This window comes from Petaurus breviceps, unplaced genomic scaffold, assembly GCF_028583685.1.
Source record: "Petaurus breviceps papuanus isolate PSGF00001 unplaced genomic scaffold, PetGlider_PUasm1.0 181, whole genome shotgun sequence".
Lineage (NCBI taxonomy): Eukaryota > Metazoa > Chordata > Mammalia > Diprotodontia > Petauridae > Petaurus > Petaurus breviceps.
The window spans coordinates 14,686,992-14,711,921 of NW_027185784.1; the positions used below are offsets into that span (position 1 = coordinate 14,686,992).

At 40.6% G+C, this 24,930-nt stretch overlaps 2 long non-coding RNA genes across 3 annotated transcripts in view; one reads left to right on the forward strand and one right to left on the reverse strand.

The window, feature by feature from the left end:
- The window catches only part of LOC138160460 (uncharacterized), a 70,003-nt gene extending 45,897 nt beyond the window's left edge, over positions 1-24,106 (forward strand). The window contains exons 3-4 of the long non-coding RNA XR_011168151.1: positions 20,138-20,332; positions 23,917-24,106. This is a non-coding gene — a long non-coding RNA (uncharacterized lncRNA). The remainder of the gene's footprint in view (positions 1-20,137; positions 20,333-23,916) is intronic.
- LOC138160459 (uncharacterized) lies at positions 10,149-12,991 on the reverse strand. Of its 2 annotated transcripts, none has more exons than XR_011168150.1 (3): positions 12,791-12,991; positions 12,412-12,495; positions 10,149-10,639 (listed from the first exon to the last, which is right to left on the reverse strand). It is a non-coding gene; the product is annotated as an uncharacterized lncRNA (long non-coding RNA). The 2 variants fall into 2 exon arrangements; XR_011168149.1 differs by having other exon boundaries at positions 12,803-12,987.
- Positions 24,107-24,930: the final 824 nt, after the last annotated feature.

Below are 24,930 nucleotides of genomic sequence, written 5' to 3' on the forward strand. Positions count from 1 at the left end.
CAGGAACTGTAGATACAAATAAGATAGTCCCTGTCCTCAGTAAGCTTACATTCTACTGGAAGGATACATCAATCACACAGATGAGTTTAATTAGAGGTGACCCGAGGAGGTAAAGGGCACAAGCAACTGTGGCCAACAGAGAAGGTTTGCTAGAGGAGGTGAGAGTTGAGGTGAGCCTTGATGGAAAGCAAGTGAAGGAGAAGGGTCCAGACTGAGGACCTAGAACCTTGGGGTACATGAAGGATCCAAGAGCAGGGGCAGGTCAGAAAATCCAGGCAGACCCTGCATATCTCAGGCTGTTGGGAACCCTCTTCCTCAGAGCACATTCAGGCAGCACAGTTCTGCATTAATTTAGGGCTAATTGTCAGGTAATGAATTCGATTTGGCTCACCATATTGAAATCCCTCCTGCTCCCAGCTGAGCACCAGTAAATCATTTGCATCACAAATCTCCTGTTCTCTGAATGCTCAGCTTGCCTTCTCTTGCTACCCGTCCTGTTCTCCCGGTCTTTGAAAACAGTTGAAAAATCATGTTTCCCTTTGAAAGGGGGGCCAACTTGGAGGCACATGAGGCAGGAGAGAGAGATAGAGAGAGAGAGACTTGCAGAGCTGGCTCCACGTGTTCTGGGAAATCCAATTCACATTTTGCCCTGGACTCCTCTGTCTGAGCTGGGAGCTTTTCCCTTCTCTGTGGTTGGGCAGTGGACTCTCTTTCAAGTGGGTTTCACTTGTGTGTTTCTCTGGGTCTTGCCAGGGCCTTCTACATTTGGGTCCCCAGCTTCTCAGGCCTATATTAGCATCAGAGTTCTCAAGAAAAGTGCTTTAGGGCCCTCACCTCCTTCAAGACCTGGTTCTAAGCTCACCTCCCTTAAGAAGTTTTCTTGGTCTAACCCTGCCCCTTGCTGATTCTTTTTTTCTACACTCTTCCCCAAGTGTGTTGTGCCTGACTCCCTTAGTAAACTTGGAAATCACTTCATCCAAGTTTCTTTCTCACTAACCTCCATAGCCCTGCCCCAGTCCTTCACTACCCACCCTAACAATGTTACAGATGTGGAAACCATAGCCTAGATTTAAAGGACAGTGTCACACAGAGAGTAAATGTTTCCATATGGGAAACCAGCTCTTCAAGCTCCAAATGTGACCTTGGGACACTGTTTCAGCTCTGTGGGCCTTAGCTTTCTCCTTACCAACTTTTTTTAGGATAAGGACCTTTACAAGTAGAAAAAAAAAATAATTCAGGGACCTCTCCCCTTTCCCATATTAGTTGTAGGATTATGACTTACCAGATGCCAAAAGATTATTGTGATTTTAGCATTGCTTTGAAAATGAATTTGCAGCTGGGTTGTACATTGCATAGAGGAAAACCCAAGTTCAAATTCAGACTCAAGCATTTACTAGCTAAGTGATCCCAGGTAAGACAGTTAACCACTGTCTGCCTCAGTTTCTTTACCTGTAAAACAAGGATAATGATAGTCCCTACCTTCCAGGGTTGTTGTGAGAATAAAATGAAACATTTGTGAAGTGCTTTGCAAACTTTAGACTGCTTTGTAAACACGAGATATTATTATTAGAATGCTATCTACATACATTTGGAAATGGCCATGTATATGTGTATGAGACATGTTTATTCTGTCTATAGAAGATATGTTGGCATTTAGAAAATTTTAAAATATGGATTTTTGGACCTTGGACCCTTCCCAATAATTCTCTTTTGGGGGAACCACTGTGCTGGATGATTTTTTGGGTCCCTTTCAGTTCCAATGGCATTATACTCTCTCTGCTGTTAAGAACTCCCTATGTCCTGCAAGGTTGATAAATTGATATTCCTAAAGCATAGGTTGGAATAGTCACTCTCTTGCTAAAGAAGTTCCAGTGACTCCATATTGTTTTCAGGGCAAACTCCTCTGTTTGGCATGTAAAGTCCTTTATAATCTGGGTCCAGCTCACTTTTCCAGCCTTGCTGAGCATTATTCTCCTTCTATCTCTCACTTCTTTGCATAGACTCTTCCCCACACCTGGAATGGATTGCCTTGCCACTCCATCCCTCAGAATTCTTAGCTTGCTTGAGTGTTTAGTTTAGGTAGTTCCATGAAAGCTTCAGATTTTAGATGGTACCGTATTGTTGCTGTGAGTTATAGGGCTAGGGTTCAAATCTCAGCCTTTCTACTTATTAGGTATTTTAAAAGTTATAGTCCTACCTTTGACAGGGGTAATGTTCCTAGAAAATGGTGTGTACAAGAATGTTGATATATTGGACCTATGGGAAATAGGGGGCTAGATTCCTTCAACCACCAAAAACTGTAATCTTTTGCTAGAGATTGGGGAAAATACACTTTTCTGCATACAATTCTTTATAACAAAACATTAATTCTGATAATATGCACTTTTCGTAACACAGTAACCATGAAATAACCCATAAAATGCAATACACAAAATAAAATTTGTAACCTGCAAATCATTTTTCCTCACTAGTAATTCCCTAGAATTCTGTGACTTTTTGAACTAACATCTCAATAAAAAATATTTATTTCAGACAATATTCACTTTTCAGAACATATGAAATCTACAGAACCATAACTATTGTACAACAAATAAAATTCTTAAAACGAAAACATTTTTAACCTGAATCTTCCCTTCTACTCTGTCACATGGCAATGTGTGAGTATTGTCCTATTTACCACTGCTGTAAACTTCTCTGTCTTGACCACCCTCTGAAAACCAAGGGACTTACTTCAGCTGCTGCTGTGAGAAGACATTGAGATTGGTGAGGTCTCAGCATCACCTCTGATGCTTTCTCCTTCATGGCTGGTGGATGGTGTTGGAGATTGTGGAGGATACACCAGCTTGAAATAATCCATCAGCAACATCGGCTTGCTATGCTATTTGAGATCCTTAAGGATCTCGGAGTAGGGGAGCAGAGCAGAGACAAGGTGATATTTAACCTTGAGGCTTCAATCTATGATGGCATCAGACAGTGCCATTTTTAGGGACTTCTGCCCACTGACCTGCTTCTATTCCCCCCCCCCATTTTATAAAAGATCATGTACCTGAGAAAATATATACAAGCTGAAGTTGCACTAATTGAAACATTTCCTCTATTGGTCTGCATTATAATTTCAGATATTCATTATAAATGCACTTTTTACTTAGTACTTAGTATTTAATTACTTGGTACTTAAAATGTTCTGATTTAGGATGAATTTAGAAATTACTCCCCAGCCCTGACTTCTTGAGTCTCCAGACCCTTCAGGAAGGTAGGGATATGTGAAATCTTAGAAGGCTAGATAAAGAGTTGTAGATGAATAGATTTTAGAACTGGAAGGGGTCTTAGAGGTCATCTAATCCAACAACCTGATTTGAAAAAAACCAAAGCAGAGAAAGATTAAGTGACTTGCTCAATATCACATGAGTCATGAGTGACAAAGGCAAGAGAACCCAAGCCTTTTGTTCCAAAGCTAGTGTTCTATTCACTCTGAATCAGTCTATCAACAAGTCTTTATTAAGCACTTACTGTTTATCAGAGACTGTGCCAGGCATGCAAATTACAATAAATGCAACAATCCCTACTGGTAAAGTAAGGGAGACAGCAAGAGTAAACATATACACAGAATAAATACAAAGTAGTTGGGGGTGGGAAGGAAACTGGCAATTAGGAAAGGCTTCATACAGAATATGATGCTTGAGCAGAATCTTAAAGGAAGAGATGCTGCAAGGTAGATGCAGGGTTATTCTGGCAAATGTTTAACAACTGGATCTCTGGGGCATGTTTTTAAGTTTAGTTTGCATTGTTAGAAATTAACGGAAAGAATAAATCAAGCCCTAATTTGTAACATTTGCCCATCACTGAGGTGTAAATGTTCACACTGATTTTGGCAATGGGCTCTCTGGGTCCAGCACATTCTGGGTAGAGGTGAGAAGGGAATGCCTTGCAGGTGTGGGAGGTGACCAGAGATAAGATGTTATGTATGAGAAATAGAAAGAAAACCAATTTGTCTGCATCACAGAATGCAGGAGAGGAAGTAATACATAATAAGACTAGAAAGAAGGTGGGTCAAGAGCATGAAGGGCTTTAAAATCTAGACAGAGGTGTTTGTAGTTAATGCTAGAGGTAATAGGAAACCAGTGGAGTTCGAGAAGGGGAGTACGTTGACCCTACATCTGTGTTTAAGGAAAATCACTTCGGCAGCAGTGTAGAAGTTTGATTGAATTTGGAGAGACATGAGACAGGGGAGACCAAAGTGCCCACTGTGTCACCTACATGACAAATTCTGGTGGCTCCCAATTGCCTGCAGGCTCAAATATAAAATCCTTTTGTTCCACTTTCAAAGCCTTTCAAAATTTCATCCTCCCTTTCCAGTCTTTTTACTCCTCGCTCCTTGCCTTGTGCTATTCCATGCAGAGACTCTGGCCTCCATGTTGTTCCAGGGACAAGACCCTCTACTAGCTCAGGACATTTTCTCTGGCTGTCCCTTATGCCTGGAATGCTTCCTCTTCATCTCCACCTACTGCTTTCCCTGGCTTCCTTTAAGTCCCAGCTAAAATTCCTTTCTCAAGGGAGATTTTCTCAACTCCTCTTAATTCTAGTATCTTCTTTCTCTAAATTATTTCCTATTTATCCTGCATATAGCTTATTGGTACATATTCCTTTGCTTACTGCCTCACCCATTAGACTGGGAGCTCACTGAAGGCAGAGATTATTCTTTTGCTCTTTTTGTATTTTCAGTGCTTGGAATAGTGCCTGGAACATAACAGTTACTTAATAAATGTTTATTGATCAGGAGGAGCTGAATTCAAATTTGGCTTTAGCTACTTAATAACTGTGTGACCATGGGCCACTTAACCCCAATCGCCTGCAAAAAAAAAAAATGTATATTGACTGACTGAGGTCAGTTTGCAGGCTGTTGCACTAATCTAGGTGAGAGGTAAAGACGGCCTGAATTTAAGTAATAACTGTGTGAGTAGAGGGCAGCTTGGTGGCACAAGGGATAAAGTGCTGGACCTGGAGTCAGAAACATTCATCTTCCTGAGTTCATATCTGACTTCAGACCCTTCTAGCTGTGTGACCCTGGGCAAGTCATTTAATCCTGTTTGCTTTAGTTTCCTTATCTGTAAAATGAGCCAGAGAAAGAAATGACAAACTGCTCCAGTATCTTTGCCAAGAAAACCCCAAATGGCGTCATGAAGAGTCAAACATGACTGAAAAATGACTGAACAGCAGAAGTGTAAGTAGAGAGAAGGAGCCAGATAAAAGAGATGTAGTGGCGAGGAAATGGCAAGATTTGGCAACTGATTGGATGTGTGGAGTGATAGGAAGTAATGAGTTAAAGTTAGGGATAATGCCAAGACTCTAAGAATGGAAAAATAGTGGTACTTTTGACAGAGATAGGGAAATTTGGGAGTGTCTAGGTCTGGAGAGAAAATAAGGAGTTTTATTTGACTATGTTGAGTTTGAGATGAGGCTAAACTGAGATGATGCTTTCTTCTTCTTCTCTTCCTCCTCCTCCCCCCTTCCCCCTCCTCTCCTCCTCCCCTCTTCCCCCTCCTCTCCTCCTCCTCCTCCTTCTCCTCCTTCCCCCTCCTCCTCCTTCCTCTTCACCTTCTCCTCCTTCTTCTTCCTTCTCCCCTTCTTCCTTTGTCTCCTCCTTCTCGCCCTCTTCTTCCTCTTCATCAGGAGAGCCTCCAGTCTGATGATGACTATATTTCCTGGGCCTTCTATTGAGTTCTGGCTGAGCTTAAGGAATATTTATAGAGCTAAACAGGAGCGTGCTGGAAAATGTTTAACAGCTGGGCTCTCAGAAAAAGAAAAGTATGCAATATGCTTTTAAGTTTAATCTATATTATCAACACTTTCTGAAGTCTGGAAAATCAACAAAACAATCAATCAAGCCTTGATTTGCAGCAAATATTGATTTCTAAGGTGTAAATTCTTCAACTGAAAATTTAACAGTTGGCTCTCCCATTAAGACTGATTTTAGCACACCCTTGGTTTGAGCTCTCTGGGACATCCAATTTGAAATCCTATAGAGAAGGGAACAAGCATTTTTAAAAGTACCTATTATGTATAAGGCATTGTGATAAATGCTTTACAAATACTTTCATTTGATTTTTACAACAATTCTGGGAGGTAGTTGCTATTTTGACCCCTATTTTTGCAGCTGAGGAAATTGAGGCAGATACAAGTTAAAGGACTTGCCCAAAGTCACAGAGCTAGTAAGTGTATGAGGCTAGGTTTGAACTCTGATCTTCCTGACTCCAGGCTCAGAGATCTATTCACTGGACCATCTAGCAGCTCACTAGGCAATTTGTAATGTGGGACTGAAGTCTAGGAAAGAAATGGGGGCTGTATATAGACATGTATATAGACACTGTCATAGACATGATAATTAAATCCATGGGAGCTGATGAGATCACTGAGAGAGAGTATATAGAGGGAAGAGTAGGGAGCATAGGACAGAATCTTGGGCAAAATTCAAGGGAATGGGATGATGAACCAGTAATGGAGACTGAGAAGTGGTCACGTAAGAGGAGGAATCAGGAGAGAATTTCCAGGAGAAGAGGATGGTAGGTAGGTTGAGAATAGTTAGAGCTGAAAAAAAGACCATAAAGCTAGCTAATTAAGAGATCATTGGTGCAGTGAATCAAGCACCAGCACTGGAGTCAGGAGGACTTGAGCTCAAATTCGGCCTCTGACACTCAACACTTACTAGCTGTGTAACCTTGGGCAAGTCACTTAACCCCAATTGCCTTGCTTTCTCCCCTCCAAAAAAAAAAAAAGAGATTGCTGGTAATTTTGAAGATTCAGTTGCGTGATGAGATTAGAAACTAGACTGTAGAAGGTAGACGAGTGAGTGAGAGAACAATTGAAGGCAGTATTGAACGTGTTATTTTCTAAGCATTTGCCTGAGAAATGGAAGAGAGAGGATGGATGATCCCTTGAAGAAATGATAGGTGAAAGTTTTTAAAGATAGGGGAGACCTGAGCATGTTTAAAGACAGTAGAGAAAAAAACCAGTAGATAGGGAGAGGATGAAGATTAGAGATCAAGAATGGAGGTGGGAGAGGGATGAATGCGGTTGTAATCCATTGGAGAAGATAGGAGGGGATGAGATCCATAGCACATAGAGAAGGATTGACCTTGGAAAAGAGAAGGGCCGTTTCATTGTCAAATCCTGGAGGAGAGAGTGTGAGTTTTGACCTTGACACTAACTGCCTGTATGATCTTGGGCAAGTGTTTTACGGCTTTCGATCTTAGTTTCCTCATCTCTAAAATGAGATGGTTGGAATAGAAAGCTATTTGTTGTAGTAGAAGGAGAACTACATTTGGCATCAGAAGTACTAGGTTCAAATTCTGGCTCTCCTCTTTACTATCTGTATAACCTTAGACAAGTACCCTTGACTCTCCTAGCTTCAAGTTTCCTAATCTGTAAAATAAGGGAATTGAATGAGATGATTTTCAAGGTCCCTTAACGTTCTGATTCATGGTTCTGTACTGGGGAAGGATACAAAAGTAGTGGAAGAAGTGGTCCCTGGGGTACAGTGGATAGAGTTCTGGATTGGGAAGACCTGAGTTCAAATCCTACTTCAGACACCTATTAGCTGAGTGACCTTGGGCAATTCATTAAACTGATTTCAGCCTCAGTTTCTTCATCTGTAAAATGAGGTTAATCAGAGCACTTACCCTCCAGGACTGTTACAAAGATCAAACAAGACAGTATATGTAAAATATAAAAATTAAAGCACTATATAAATATTATCTATTATTATTGTTAGTCTAATTTGGGTAAAAGATGAAAAGATTAATGAAAAGATAAACTGCAAAAAATAATGCAAGGAAATACATAATTAGGTGCTAAATTGGTCCCTCCCCCACAGGAAATCAATTTTCTCTCTGTCTTCAAATTTCTCTTGGAAAATTGTGTGGGTTATTCTTTATTTCATTCTCCCTTGTTTCTCAGTTTTTGCTGATCTGCTCTCCTATTTATTGGATTATAAGCTTCTTGACAGGGGAAGGGGAAGGAGGAAGGAAACAAACATTTATTAATTGCCTACTGTGTGCCAGACACTGTATTAAATGCTTTACAAATATTATCACATTTGGTCCTCATAACCCTGAGAGGCAATTGCTGTTATCATGCCCATTTTACAGGTGAGTAAATAGAAACAGAGATTAAGTAATTGTTTCATAAGAACTTAGGTCTTCCTGATTCTAGGTACAGCATTCTGTCCACTTTGCCCCCAGCTGCCTCTAGAGCTTGGATTGTACTATCCATAATGCTTTGCATAAAGTAGGCACCAACTCTAACCCTTAAAAGCCCCAATAAAAGCCCTTTAAAAAAAGCCCTCCAGAAAAGTTCCCCTGATGTCTTGGCAATGATGGCTTTTCTTCAAGCCCTATTTGTTTTTTATAATTCTTGAATCCACGTGGCATCTATATTATGGTCATACTATGTTACTGCTTTACCCTCTCACTCCCCCCGCCCCCATGAAAATTTCAATGAGATGATGGATCATATGTCTATATCTTCTCCATCTCTGAGAACATAGTATGTTCTTAATACAGTTTGTCATCTTGTATCGGAGCTTTTTGGTTTTATCTTCTCTTCATTCTCCTAATTTATCTACTTTGTAAATTCTTCTAACAGTGTCTTTGTGTGTCTGTGGTAGGAGGTAGAGTTGGGTGGGGTAGGAAGGCTATGCATCTAAACCGGAAGCTGGTGTTCTGTTTTGGGAAGTGAAGGCACTGGGAGAAATCAGAGAAAGACTGGCAGAAAATTTTATAGATGAGGAAACTAAGGCAGGCAGAGATTAAGTGATTTGCCCAGCATAATTCAGCTTGTAAGAACTCTCTCAATCTCTGTTGTCTGGCTAGGTGGGATGTATTCCTTTCTTCATCTCCCATCTTGTCACAATTAGACTATTCTCTGGCAGAGATGACATTGTGTAGAATGCTATGATCTTTAGATGGCCCAGAATGGTGCACAATCTCAAAAAAAAAAAAAAAGGTTAGTGAGGGCACCCGTGAAAAACAGTTTTCAAAATTCTTCTAAATTTACATCGGCCTATGTCAAAGGTTATTTTGCACCAAATCCTTGACTGTGTGTTACCCAGGAGGTTTACTTTATTTTTTCCCTGCTTAATAGTATTTTATTTTTTCCAATTACATGTAAAGATCATTTTCAACTTTCACTTTTATAAGATTTTGAGTTCCAGATTTCAGGAGGCTTACCTTAATAGTGTTCTGGTATACTGTTTTTCAGATGGGGAGGAAAGCACTTTGAAAATATTTTACAAATAGAAGTTATTTTGTGGGTATATATACCTTTCAATAGTGCATATGGTAACCCAGTCCATGCCTTCTAATCCCAAGTCATTTATCCTTCTTCTTGTAAAGCCTCCATAGTAAATAACCTTATACATTCTAGGGCCTTCCACAAGGTCTATTTCTTATGTGTCATAACAAAAAACCAGCTGTAGAATGAATACTGTCCCTACTCTCTGTGACCCCATTTGGGGTTTTCTTGGCAAAGATACAGGAGTACTTTGCTATTTCTTTCTCCAGTTCATTTTACAGGTGAGGAAACAGAGGCAAACAGGGTTAAGTTACTCACCCAGGGTCACACAGTTAGGAAGGCTGCCTGAGGCTGTATTTGAGCTTTAGATTCTTGACTCCAGGGCCAGTGCTCTATCCACAGAATCACCTAGCTGCCCTATTTTGCACGTAGTAGGAACTTAATAAATGCTTGTTGAATAGAATACGATTGAACCTCAAGTATCCCTCCTACTGAGGACAGTCAGGATGCTTTATGATTATTATCATTTTAGGAACCAAAATAAGAAGCCGTTTTGAGCACTAGCTTCAATTCTTTGCCAGCTACCAGGGAGCAAAGAGAGTGACTTAAGGAAGGTCTTGAGGAGAATTACTTAATTTAGAGCACTGGAAACCTAACAATTATTTGCTTAAAAATAGAATTTGGTGAAAAAACTTCAAGTTTCTCATTCTTATTACTGTATAATAAGGTAATTAGTAATTCATGTCACTGGTAATTTTTCTACTTCTCCTAATCACCAGTGGTGACACCACTGCCATGTTTGCATTCCCCACACATTCATGCTCACACACAAATGAACAGAAACACACAGGTGCCATTTAAACAGTGGAAGAATGGGATGTTTGTTTTAATGTAAAGCAGTCTGGTCCTTGTAATTATACATTACGAGAAGATCAAGGGGTGGATAAAGGGGCAGTGAATTATCAAGTGAGAAAGGAATAGGAATGACCCTGTGATTTCATTTGTATAGGGAACTCCCAAGTAAGGAAATTCCCTCTACCAGGCAGGGTGATACATTCTCTATAGCTCATTGTTTTAGGGAATTGCTTAGCAGACTGAGAGGCAAAGTGATTCTGGGATACTTGGGTCCTGGTATTATCTTTGCCATTTATTAATGGCCTGATATTGGACAAGTCACCTAAAAATACTCAAGGCACAAGTGATATGACACATGGCAAGGATGGTGTAGAGGTTCTCTGGTTGAATCCATTCAGAGATTTCAGATGCTTGTCACTTGGGGTAGAGCGTGTCTCTGTCTTGTTTACCACATCAGTGTAAAAACATTTACAACAGGCAACAGACCAAGTCATTGCTGTGGACCAAGCAAAGTACAAATTGTGTCATTTGGAGGATTTTGGAGCTGTGGGCAGAACAGACAATAAATGAAGAATACATAGATAACTTAGATGTGAATCCAAAGACTTAGGTTAGAGACCCAGCTGTGACACTAATCAGTCAATCAATTAGCATTTATTAAGCCCCTACTATTTGTCAGGCACTGTAGTAGGTACTGGGGAAACAGAGACAAAAATGGAACATTCCCTGCCCTAAAAGAGCTTAGATTCTAAGGGAACTTACATTCTAGCAACATATACATATATAGGTGTGTGTATATATGTGTGTGTATATTTATATATATATATTATATACAAAACATACACAAGACAATTTCAAGTAGAGGATGGTGGCAACACTAGCCATTTTGAGGATTTTTCTGCCTTATGTAGAGAAGTAGAACTTGAGATGAGTCTTAGAGGAAACTAGGAATTCTAAGGGCTGGTGTTTAAAAAGAATGCATTCCATGCATATGGTATAGCCACGGGGGACACAGAGATGGAGTCTTGTGTGTGAGGAAGAACAGCAAGGAAGTTTTGCTGAACCAGTGAATGAATGGACGGGAGTAATGTATGATAGTTGTGTAATTTTTGAGAAGTAACTTATATTTCTATCAACTGGTACACAGTGAGGAAACAGAACCTAGGGCAAATTTACACAATGACTATAATAATATAAAACAACCAACACTGAAATTTTGAATTCAGGGAACACAGATCTTCCTGGCTTCCTGATGCCAGACCTGGCACTCTACCCACTGAATCACCTAGCTGCCTAGGCTACATTCTAGGTTACTTACAAATATTATCTCATTACATACTCAAAACAACCTTGGCAGCTAGGTGCTATTATTATCTCCATTTTACATTTCAGGAAACTGAGGTATACAGTGTCTTGCCCAGTACATAGCTGGAAAGTGTCTGGGGGCTGGATTTGCCCTCAGGACTTCCTGACTCCAGGCCCAACACTCAATCCAATATGTCATTAGCTATCTTTGCAGCTCTACTCTGGTACTCTAGTGGGTAGGTGTCATTGGAAAATGACAGCTATATAAAATAAGAAAAGGGATTTGAATAAGCATTTAAAAAGGAAAAAAAATTCCTTCAAATTTCTGAATCTCTACTTTCTTATCTTTAAAATAGAAATAATAATTCTTGTACCACTTAACCTCTCACAGGTTTGTTTCAAAGAGTAGTGCTTTATAAATGGCAAATTGATATATAAATTCATTCATTCAACAAACATCTATTAAACATCTCCTACATGATCAACTCTTAGGGGAGACAGGAGCAAAACTTAAAATGAAACAGAAATTCTTAATTTGGAGTGCACAAATTTGTATTTGAAAAAAATTGTCGTGATTGTACTTCAATAGAATTATTTTATCTATCTTATTTTATGTATTTAAAAGCACTCTTGGGCCTGATCCCACTGCTATTTAGCATGGAAATACTGACCTTTCTCTGTTTTTTTTTAAATAATCAAATAGTGTAACATTTTAAATTCTATTAACATTTTAGCAGAAAATAATAATTTCCTTCATTTAAATATATTACTCTAAATAAAGGATTTGAGGGGATTTGATAACATCTTGGAACTAAAAGCATTCTCAGGGTAACCTAGTACCAATTTTATAATAAAAGTTGGTGAGGAGATTTTCATACATACATACACACAAATATACATATATATGTATGTATATATATATATATATACATACACACATAAATATCTATTTCAAGGCCTTACCTGCCTATTAAGGTGAGGTTTACCTGCTCTCTGAAGGGCTGCTGTTCACCACCTGAATGTAGAAGCAGTTCCATGGGGAACTATCTAGTGCCAGGGAAAGAAAAATTCACTAAGTCGAAGGCTGAGTCCCTGCAATGGTTAATTCCCTCATCACTAAGTAGTTTCTTGAGAAACAAGCAGAATTACTCTTCCTGGCTCACCACAGGACCAGCCCAATATCTCCTCCACAACCTCTGAGCCATGGTGGAGTCCCACAGCACATATGAACTAATGACCCAAACTGCTATTTCAGCAGCTGCTCTTATGACTTCTGGACTTGCCAGCCAGAGGGATTCTAACCTGGGAGAGGAGCTTCTGCTGGCACAGATTTCTTCCTTACCGAGCTGCTCACCTCTCCTTATCATTCCTGGGCAGTCCATTTCCAAAAGGCCTTCTTTAATGTATCTGGGTCACACACACACCATGTTCAAAAGCAAAGAAAGCAAGGTTTCCTTTTCTGTCTCTTGTGGCTTGGGGGGTGTGTGTGTGTTGGGTGTGTGTGTGTGTGTAATGAGGCCAGCTTTGTCTGTAGCAGCTGTTGTCCTCCTACCCCACTGGCCTCATGCTGACCCCTGGTCACTTAGAGCTCTCCAATCCAGCAGTCCCCTGCTCCAATGCTGGGATCATTTTTCTCCATTCTGGTAATAATAGCTCACATTTTTATAACATCTTATGGTCTACAAAACTGCAATCTGGTGAGGTCAGAAGTTCAAGGTTATTAACCCTATTTCACATATGAGAAAATGGAGACTTTTGGTTATTTACCTTTAAAGGGATTTGGGATTAACCTGAGCACAGGGCTCTTAAATTTTATGGTATTATTATATATTTTTTTACCTTTGCAGAGGCTTTTCAATTTTCTTCCAAGAGCTGCCATGGATTGTTGTGGGTTGACCCTCTTGTGACTATTAGAGCAAATGAGAGAATATATTTGTAACTGGCCTTGGTATATATTGATATTGTTGTATACCCATGCACTTTTTTATTTGTCATTATTTTGACAACATGCAGTGGTATAGCGAAAATGTCACTAGTTTAAGAGTCAGAGGACTGGGCTAAAATCCTTCTGATGCTTACTACCTGTAGTATGACCTTGGGCAATTAACTTCTCTGGCTCTCATTTTCCTTATCTGTAAAATGAAGAGGTTGGATTAGGCCTCCAGGCTACATGTTCCTCATCCCTGAACTAGATGGTTTCTGAGGTAGCTCTAGGAACCTTTGAACCTTCAGGAACCAGATCCTATATTTGGAATGAAAGAAGGATGTTCAATGCCCATGGGTCCTAGGATAAGTGGAGAGGCTAGGCCAGAGGAAAGAAGGGTTTCTGGGTCATAATAAAAGAGAAGTTTAGTCTGGGCAGAGAAGTCATGCCAGAAACAATGGGACCTCAGAACTTCGGAACCTGGTAGAGGAGGCAACTTTACCATAAAATAACACACTGGACACCAAACTATAGCTAGTGGTAGTGTGTTAAAAGGACAGTAGAGGAAAAGAAAAAAATACAACTTCTAAGAGGCTTCTTTGTCCAAATTATTTAATCTCCCTGGGGTCTCATCTACAAAATGGTTGGAATCATTTCTAAGGTTCTTTCTCTTTCCAACATTTGGTGATTCTGTACTTAAGTTCTCTAATTAAAGGGAGAGGCAGGTGTTAAGGTCTTAGACCTGAGGGGCAAATAGCTTTATGGTCTATTTGGGATCTGTTTTTTTTCCCCTCTGGAATTAGAGAGGAGAGGAGGGCATAAATTTTTTTTCCCACAGTTCATTCTAGTGAATGACTAAGCAGGGAGAAAGGTACCTGTTTAGGCACTGGCTAGCTACATCCATAGCTGAAGATCAGAAAAGCATCCCAGAGGGCTTGGACAAAGTAGTTTGGTCCCCAGTGAATTCATGTTCTCTCTTCTTTCCCTTTCCCGACTTCCTCCAGTTTGGGGACCATGAACCACGATCAAATCAACTTTGTGGTTGTGCCTGGATGGGCTGTATCAATCTGCTCCTCTATAGTTCTATCCACCCTGTTGACTTTGAGGAATAAAAAACTCCCTGGCCATCACTAGCCTGTATGACTTATTTCCCCCATTAATATGTGAGATCTTTTAGGATCAAGTCTGTCTTTATTTTTATATTTATATCCCTAGTGTTTAGCACTTAGCAAGTAATTAATAGTAATTAATAAATTCTTTTTTCATTCAGTCACTATTTCTTTCCCTCTCTCTTTGTCTCTCTCTTTCTTTCTCTATTCATTTCTCCTTTTACTCCTTTCTCTTTTTTCTCCTCCTCTCCCCAACTTTTTCCCTCCACAGTCCTGCCCTCAGAGTGTGAGAGTGGGGGAGACACACACAGCATATACATAGAAAAGTAAATGTAAAATAATACTAAGTAATTTTAAGAGGGAGAGAGCATTACAAAAAGAAGAGATCAGACGAGACCTTGTTTGGGAGATGGCACCTGAGTTTAGTCTAGAAGGATTCTGGGGATTCCAAGGAAGGAGAGCATTCTAGCTATGGGAGACCACTGGGCAAAGGCATGAAGATAGAAGGTCAAACAGAGGGAAATGGCAGCTTGACTGAAACAGAGTATGTGAAGGAGAATAACAGAAAAATCAAACTAGAAAGGTGTGTGGAAGCTGGAGGGGAGAAGACTGAGGATTCATAGACCTCCTCCAATATCATCCCCTCGCTTTATAAAAGAGGAAACTGAAGCAAGATCAGTGGCAGGCCCTGGACAAGACCCCTTCCAGAGCTCCTTCCATTGGGACATTTGCTCAAACTACACCAGCAAGACAAAAGCAGGAATACTCTTCCTGGACCAAAATTCCAGGATCTTACTTGAAGTCAAACTACTTAGTATACATACGGTAGCATGTTAGGGTGCTGATGGTATGGTCAAGAATCTTCACACCCCCTACCAGGTTTCATCTGGATCCTGGAGGACTCCCTCAACTACAACAAATAAGCCAGAATAAGAGACAGTCCCCCCCTCCCCATCTTAGCATCAGGAGTTATGGCTCTCAGTTTGACCAGGCCCTGGAATGAGGTCTTCACACTCTTCTGATTTCTCCCAAGTCCACTCCATATGCTGTATCTGAGTTTAGCACAGTATCTGGCACATAGTAGGTACTTATTAAATTGTTTATTGATTGATCGATCAATCCACAATATCCAAAGAAATTGGGCAGTCTTGGGAGGAAGAACATAGAGCAAAACCTTATCCTAGTGTGTAGGCAGGAAGGCTGTATTAAAGGGCCACCCAAAAGCACAGCTAATTCAGGAAAAGGGAGGGATAGGCTTCCAGCAGGGATCTGGGTGCTCCAAAATGTCCTAGTATAGTAATGACCAGCCTCAATGTAACCAGGGACTCTTTGTGAGTCCATCAGAACTGTAATTAGTACACAGGAAGTGGGGTTTTTGCCCCAGGGTGCAACATGGAAATGGGGAATATTTTCTCCCTATGGTAATGAGCATCCTGCACCTTGTCTCTATTGGCTCTTCTTATTTGATGCAAACATAGGTCATAACCTCAACCCTTCCAGGCAGGACCCAGAAGGAGCAGATTTTTTTTTTTACCTTTCTTTATATCTCTAGCACTTTGACAATGCAAGCACATAGTAGGTGTTTTGTAAATGGCGTACCTTGGCAGAGAAGATGAGAAAAGGCTTTAATTGCCAAATAGAGGAGTGTGAGTTTGATCCTTGAGATAGTAAGGGGCTGCTGGAGTTGAGCAGGTAGGTGATAGGGACTTGGTGGCAGAGTGGGGTTTGGGTTAGAGTGGGCCATCATCATGAGATTCAGCTCGATGAGATTTCAGGCCATGGACCTCTGGAGTCCATCCATCCGAGCCTCAATCAGTCAATTATCACATGGTCCCTGTATCCTATCAGAATTGCTCAGGGAGGTGCCCCTCTGATGACTCTGAATCAAAGCCATTCAAGAAAGCAAATTCATCAAGTTGATCATTGACTTCCATGATTAAATCTTCTTCTCCCTGACCCAGTCTGTTCATGGAATTTTCTCTATAATGAGTTCTTTGGTCATTTTAGTAACCAACCAAACTCTGGAGTGGGGTCCAAAGAGGACAGGTCTCATGCTGAATTTAGTCGTGGTGAGGCTATAGTGCATTAGTTAACTCTGTATACAAACCTAGGAGTGGTGATTAAAAAAAAAAAAAACAACTCCATTTGTCTTCGGGCTAATTTAGGATTTTTTTTCCCCTAGGGAAAGCAAGCATGAATCTTAGGCAACAAACAGTAATTAGAAATCATGGCTTTTTTCTTCCCCTGCTATTATTTCTTTACAACTTGCTTTTGCAAATACCAGCCATGAATTGTTAAAGGATGTTCGGTATTGTACAGTGCCAAATATAAGTACTGAAGGGAAGTTGGGGAGGGGGGTGGAAAAATAATCAGAAATATACAGCCTGCTAATTTGAAAAAAAAAATTGGAGACACTGACTTATAATTAGAGCATTTGTCTTTTGAAGCCTGAAAATTAGGAGGTTGACTTTTGTATTGGGAACTACAAGGCCTGTGTGTTTCCTGGCTCCCTCCTCCCCTTCCCTATCTTGATTAATACAGCTTGGGACATTTAGAGTTGATTCTTAAGGTATGTTACTGAGAAGAAACAGACCATAGTCAAGAGGGGCATTAGCTAGCTCTTGTCTGTCCTAGGGTCTGGCCTGCCTGAAATCATCCTTAAAATGTGTGTGAAGTGGAGGTTAGGAGGTGGCCTTTTCTGTACCTCTACCACCCCTTTAACTTAAAAGCATCTGTGGTTAAAGTTGGCATTTAAAATTTTTTTAAATAATAATAATAATAATAAATATTATAACTAGCATTTATGTAGTATTTTAAAGTGGTCAAAGTGCTTTATAGATACATTATCTCATTTGATCTTCCAAGCAGCCCTGTGAGGCATGTGCTATTATTATGTCCATTTTACAGATGAGGGAAATTGAGGCTGAAAGAGCTTAAGTGACTTGTCTGGTATCATACAGTTAGTAAGAATCTGAGGCAGAATTTGAATCTGTCTTCTGATTCCTAAGTCCCATATGCTGCCTAGTGGCCCAATGGAGACTCAGAGCATGGTCATCTTAACCTAAGATATCCATCACCCAAACATAAATGGGCATTTCAGTTTCCTGGAATGACTGATCTTATTCCTATTCCCTGTCCTATTCCCTGTTAATCTGGGTCTGCCAATGACACATAACCAGGCACCATTTTGTCTCCCAAGAAGAATCTGTTGGCTCATCTCCAATGCTACTCATTTCCACTTCCATGATAGATTGAGCTTCTCCTACCCACATCAAGGGATTAGGAGTTTCAGGCACAATTAGCCTTGCCACCTTAGTGAGGTTCCACTTACCGACAGTAAGAAAAGGGCCACTCCATAGTTATTCATGGCATTGTTTCTAAGAAAAATTACAAAATGGGGAAAATATGTCTGTGAAGACTAGAGAGAGCTCCCCTCACCCTAGTTTACTTCTTGCATCCTTTGCCTCTTCCTGACCCTTTAGTGTTCAGTGACCCTTAGGCTGCTTACTGGCTGTTCCAAATCTTCCACTTGGATAACTCAACAAGGCATACCTTCTGTTATAAAATTACTTAATATTCTTCTCTCCCTCCAATCCTATTAAAATACCCATTCCCTCAGAGAAACATATCTCAGTTGGTAAAATGAAAGTACTTGATTTAACTAATTAACAATAAACTGAATATCCAGCTCAGGGTTTCTAAGGAGATTTCAACATTTAAAATTAGTTTCCTTATACAAAGGAATAAACAACTAATAATAGAATTCTATCAGAGAGCTTTTTTGGGCAAAGAAGTCTTTCCTCTTTTCCTCAAAATATATACCATGAAGGAGATGATTTATGCTGACCGTGGGCAAAGCCAGACCTGGTTCTTATAAGACCACTGACAGATCTCAGCTGGCCTTGCCCAGGTATCTGGCCTGGATCCCTCTTTGTGACTGCCTCAGCCTATCATCTTGAACAAGCCCATCATGAGAGTCTTTCTGGGACTAAGCCCTTTGATTTTACCTTTTCACTAAATTGGCCTGGATTTGACCATACATTTTGTTTAAGCCCTATGTCAATTCTATCAAACAGGTGGCTAGAATAGTGTAGCTGGTGGATCAAATTTCCAAGAACCTCCTTGAAGACAAAATATTCCATTAACTTTATTTTCTCTCACACCTTTCCCTTCTAGTCTTCTCCAATAAGGAAAAAAAAAATAGAAAAAATAAAACCCATGTAACAAATATGCTCAGTCAAACAAAACGAATTCTAGCATTGGCTACATCCAAAAATATATTCCATTCTGTATCTTGAATTTATCACTTCTCTGTCAGGAGGGAGGCAGCATGCTTCATTATTGTTCCTCTGGAATTATGTCTGATCATGACATTGATCAAAATTCTTAAGTCTTTTGAAGTTATTTGTGTTTAGAATATATTTTGTTATTGTGTATATCACTCTTCTGATTCTGTTCACTGCATAATTTTATATAAATCTTCCCAGATTTCTCTGAAACTGTCCATTTAATCATTTCTTACAGCACAATAGCATTCCATTACATTTATGGACCATCATTTTTCCAGTCATTCACCAACTGATGAGTACTCCCTTAGTTTCCAGTTCTTTGCAAACACAGTTACTAGAAATATTTTTGTACTTATGGATTGTCCATGTTTTTCTATGAATCATAAAATCTCAGAGTTGGGAGAGACCCTAGAAGTCAATTAGTGCTTGATCAAAAATCCCCATCCACAGCATATCCTGCCAGAGGTCATGTAGACTTTTCTTGAAAATCTCCAGTGATAGGTAATTCTGGATACAATTCATTCCATTTCTGAGGTGACTCTATTAAGTCATTTTTCTTTATATGAAGACTCAACTTGCCTCTTTGCCATTTCCACTATGGGTCTTTGTTCTCCACTTCAAAATGAGGAAGAATAACTCTAATTCTTCTAGAGGTCAGCCCTTTAAATACTTGAAGATAATTATCATTCCTTATTCTGCATACTCCCCTTCCCCCCACTGCCCCATCCCAAAGCCTTCTCTTCACCAGATTAACCATCCCTTTTCCTTCAACAGAGCATTACATATCATGAACTCAAGAGTCTTCACTATCCTGCTTACTCTCCTTTGGATTCTGTGAACTTATTTTCATCTGAATTTATGGGTCCATTTGTGTAGGGAGCTCTTGGGATAGAAACCTTCTGTACCAAGGCAGATCAGCACTTTCTGCTTATCAATGTCCTCCTAAAAATGTGTAATGCATAACAAAACATACTCCTTTAGAGGCTACCTGAAAGAGGCCAAAGTACAAAGGAATGATTACCTACCTATTTGTGGGTGCAATGCCTCTTAATGAGCAGCTAGGTGGTACAGACCGCCAGGTCTTAAATAAGGAAGACTCGTCTTTGTGAGTTCAAATCAGGCCTCAGAAACTTAATAGCAAGTAAGCAAGTCACTTAACCATGTTTGCCTCAATTTCCTCAAATGTCAAATGAGTTGAACAAGGAAATGGCAAAACACTCCAATGTCTTTGCCCAGCAAACCACAAGTGGGGTTATGAAGAGTTGATTAAGACTGAAATAATTGAACAAATCCCTAGCAAAGTAGGGTTTTCTAATACAAATACAAGTCTTTATATTTACCTCTATTAATTTTTTTCTTAATTTCAGTTGGCCCATTGTTCTACTCTGTCAACATGTTTTTGAGTCCTGACTGGCATCCAGTGGATTAGATTTCCATCCCAGTTTTTTCATTAGATTTTGGGTGTAGTGGACCTGGGATTCTTTTGAGATTGTGCTCTTCTGAGAACATCACTGTATGGCATCACTGGGAGAATATTGGTGTTTATAAGATGGGCCGTCATGGTAAGTAGCAGCATGGGAATATTGAAGACCCTACATAATTTTTCAATGTGTCACATAGTAGGTACATGATACCATCAGTAAAATGAATGAATACCTTGCCAGGAGGGTGATACCAAGAAAAGTGCTCAGGAGTTCAGAGAAAGATGAAATTACTTCCAGCTGATGCTGCATGCAGGGGGGGCATTGGATGATTATTTTTTCTACTCATTGCGAGTCAGAAATGGTAGGAGAGAAAAGTAGAACATCTGAAAGATATGTTTGTGTGTACACATGTGACCTAATCTAAATCAGCAGTAATCAAAACAGATCTTTTCTTTCACTAATGGGATAAATTATCATTGTTCTACGACAGCCAAAAAAAACAGCCCTACCAGATGTCGTCAAACCTATCCATTTTGTCCTGTAATCTTTAAATAATCTTTTCATAAAGTGCCATCTGAGGGAAAGACCTAATCCTTCCTTCCCCAGTAGGCGGTGAATTATCTTTCTGATGGTATAAAATAATCCTTTTAGCCAACATGAAACCAACTCTCAGCCTAAATCCTTTTTTCTTTCTCCTCCCCCACACGTAGCATCATTACAGTTAAGAACAGCATTTAAGAAATAAGCAGAAAGGGTAGAAGGGCTGTTCTGGACCCAAAATAGCATTAAGCTGGTTCATGGCTCTCCTAAAAGCCCAGCATCTGCACCTCACTAGCAGGCTGAGGATTTTCCTGCTCTCAGTAATAATGTTCCTTCCCCTCCTGGGTCCCCTGTTATTAACCTGGAGAAAAGGGTCTTTCTCCCTACTGTTGTACCATAATATTGCTCCTTACTTATATGAGGTGAAAAGATGTTGTGTGTGAGATATTAGGGCTATCATGGGAAGAAGACAATGACTCTCCTAGAATTCATTTGGAAAACGAGCATTACTGTTATCATTAAAACATCATTGTTAATAAGCCCTAGGTTCAGTGAGGACCAGTTGGTATTATTGTTTTTTTTTTTTTTGGCCTCATCCTATAACGTTTCTTTAGTTACAAGAAGGATTGGATGAGAGAGTGTGGATGGTTCATTGCAAAGCTATCTCCACTCAAAATAAAAATAGCTCTCAGTGTGTGGTCTACTGATAGTAGCTCAGAGGTATCAATTTTGCACCTTTGTAGATGTGGTCTGCTTAGGCCCTTGTCCAGAGGGAAATATAGAAAGACAAATGAATTCATAAATGGGACTTGTAAATACTAAAGGGATTTGCCAACCTCTGTGTTCATCTAGTTTACTCATGATTAGTGTACCTAAAGTCTGCTTATCATAGATTAGTACATTTGAAAATGGACCATGGATTTGAAGCTGGAAATGATCATAAATATTGTCTAGTAAAACTTCTCCCCCCTCCCCAATTTTACAGATGAGGGAACTGGGACCCAGGAAGATTAAGCAACTTGTCCAAATTTACACAGGTGGTAAATGGCAGAACTGGGCAGCTAGGTGTACAGTGAGTAGAGTGCTTCACCTAGAGTCAGGAAGACTCAACTTCCTGAGTTCAAATCTAGTTTCAAACACTTTCTAGCTGTGTGACACAGGGCAAGTCACTTACTCCTATTTACCTCAGTTTTCTGATCTGTAAAAGGAGCTGGAGGGGAAAATGGCAAACCCTTCCAGTATCTTTGCCAAGAAGACCCCAAATAGGGTCATGCAGAGTAGAGCATGTGTGTAATGACTGAACAACAATAAATAGAAGAAGCAGGATGTGAGCCCAGTTCCTGACTTCAGTTCAACAAATATTTATTAAGCTGTGCTCTGTGCCAGACACTGTGGTAGGATCTGGAGATACAAAGACCAAACAAAACCATTCCTGTCTTTAAAGAGTTTACACTCGATGGGTAGTCATGAGGGGGACCTCAAGCATGAAGATGAGTAGAATTTTTTTTTTAAAGCAATCGGGGTTAAGTAACTTGCTCAAGGTTACACGGCCAGTTATTTCTGGGTGTGGTGCTGAGCGTCTGAGCCCGGATTTGATCCCCAGGTCATCCTGACACTGGAGCCAGCACTCTTACTCGCTGAGCCACCTGGCCACCCCTAAGCAATTGGGGTTAAGTAACTTGCTCAAGAAGATTGAGGAGAGAAGAGGGCTCATCACCGGGGCTGGGAGGAGGTGAACTGTCTTGGTCCTCCCTTTGTTTTCCTGCACATAAGACAGTATTTGCCTCAACATTCAGCAGCCACTCTGGTCAGTGTTCAGTCATGGTGGAGCTGACCAGCTTCTGTCTCTTCCCTTACTTGGGCTGCGGCATGTCTCTGATAAGGACAAAAGTGACCCTGGGTAGCTACATCACATGCTGTCACATGTTCTCTCTGTATCTTTTATTTTAACATCAATAATTATAGCTAAGGAAGTTTCTTGGGAGCACGAGCTGTCTCTCTTCAGCTCCAAATGGCCCATTATAATAGTGCGTCTTTATTTCATGTAAAATGGTGCTAACTTTAACTCTGAGTCCCAGGTGGGAGTAGAAGGAATTCTGCAGCCCACTGACCAATTAGCGAAACTTGAATTTTGGTTAGAGCTCCCAGAAGAGAGAGAGATTAGAAGAAGCTATGAGAGAAGGGGGGTGGGGGAGGGAGTTGGTGGTGGGGGTGGTGACAGGGAGCAAGGATGGTGAACCAAGTCATAAGATAATGGAGATTGTAGCCTTGGAGGACATCAGATCTAATGCCTTTATTTTATGGGTGAGGAAAGAGAGGCCCACCCACATTAGGCGATTTGCCCTGAGTCATCAGGGTGGCACAATGGATAGAGCATTGAACCTTGAGTCAGGAAAGCCTGAGGCTAAATCTTGCCTTACCACTCAATCTATTACACAGTGCCTGAGAACAATAGGTGCTCATTAAATATTTTTTCAACAAAAACCTAACACATTTACCTAGGGAGAGTAAACCTCTTGTCCATTTTGACTGTGAGAAGAAGCCAACAGATGCCCAGGCCTAAGAGAGAATTCAGTTGGAAATATTAAAAAATTAAAAGAACAATATAAGTTTCTTGCTTCACTATTTGAAGTTTCTTCTTTTGCCATTGGCCATGTCCCCCTGTGGCTAACAGTTAGAGAAATAGAGAGACCCAGCAGGGTTCCCTCAAGAGACAAAGAGTGTCTTAGGTCATTACCCATGGAGATGGCCAGGGAGAGCCCCCCGCCTGTCAAATTGGCTGGAACATAGAAATATAAACTCCTGCTGAGTTCGACTGCAGTACCCAGGGGCTTTGGGGACATAGTTAATTAATCAAGACACCAGCGTCAAAATTAAAGCGAGGAGGAGAAAGTCAATTAGTGATTGAGCAGCTAGTGAGGGGACATCTTTTTAATGAGGTTCCCTCCAAGTTAAGTTATTCCTTATTGCTCCCCCCTCCCCTTGAGTGTTCACTGATCTTCTTTCTAAAGTACTCAGTGCAAGGAGGGAGAGAAGGAGGGGAAAGAGGGAAGGGAACCTATTTCTCTAATTTATACATGCACATACTCCTGTGCCTACCACTAATATAGAGCCTTCTGCTGTCTGTAGTGAGGCAGGGCACCATAAAGCTATTTAACATCACTCTATGTTCTTTTCAACAGGATGTTCATTTCAATTTGCAGACACCTATTCAACTCTCCTTCCATGGGCTTGGCCAGGCTCCTGAGAGAAGAGAGAATGCCAAGAGGGGGAGACACAGACAAGCAAGGAGGAGGATGGGGCTGGCGTCTCTAGGGATGGATCCCTTATCATCTCACTCCCCCACTGGCGCTCCCATGTACCTCTGGAACACAACTGGTAAGATGATATTTCACAGGAGTTCCGAGTACACGGCAGGATTAATAAAGGCCTAGCGTGGATTGGGGACACGGGGCTTTGCGAGCCTTTTGGTCCCAGGAGTGTGGGTAGGGAATTTAGATGTGATGATTCCCCAAGCATAGGTCCTCTGGCTGCTATGGTGAGCGCATGCCTAAAAATCTTTACTAATTCAGTAAGTGACTCAATTCAGTTTCTTGATTTTGAAATTGCAAAGTCTGACCCCCTCATTTTACAGCTAAGGGAACTTGAGGCTCACAGAGGGCAGATGATTTTACCAAGGTCACATAGATGGAGTGACGGAGTCAAGATTTGAACTCAGACCTTCTGACTCTAAACCCAGTACTCCAATCCCACCCCTTTTCCATTTCTCCCTTTTCTGTTGTTGTTTTTGTTGTTATTTAGTTTTCAGTTACATCTGACTCTGCAACCCCATTTGGGGGTTTTCTTGGCAAATATACTGGAGTGGTCTGCCATTTCCTACTTCAGCTCATTTTACAGATGAGGAAACTGAGGCCAACAGAATCAAGTGACTTGCCCAGGGTCACACAGCTAGTTAGTGTCTGAGGCCAGATTTGAACTTGGGTCTTCCTGACTTAGAGTGCCCAACAGTCTAACCTCTGAGCCACCTAGCTGCTCCTAGATGTTCACACTAACCTGGTGTAATGCTTAAAGATCTTCCCTGCCCCTAGGCTAAAGTGCACCAGAAGCCTGGGGAGGGAGGCTTGTTTTTCAGTAGATACTTTTTGATTAGCCAGTGGGTCAATAAGGTTGTTACATTCTCTGAGCCAGGAGAAGGC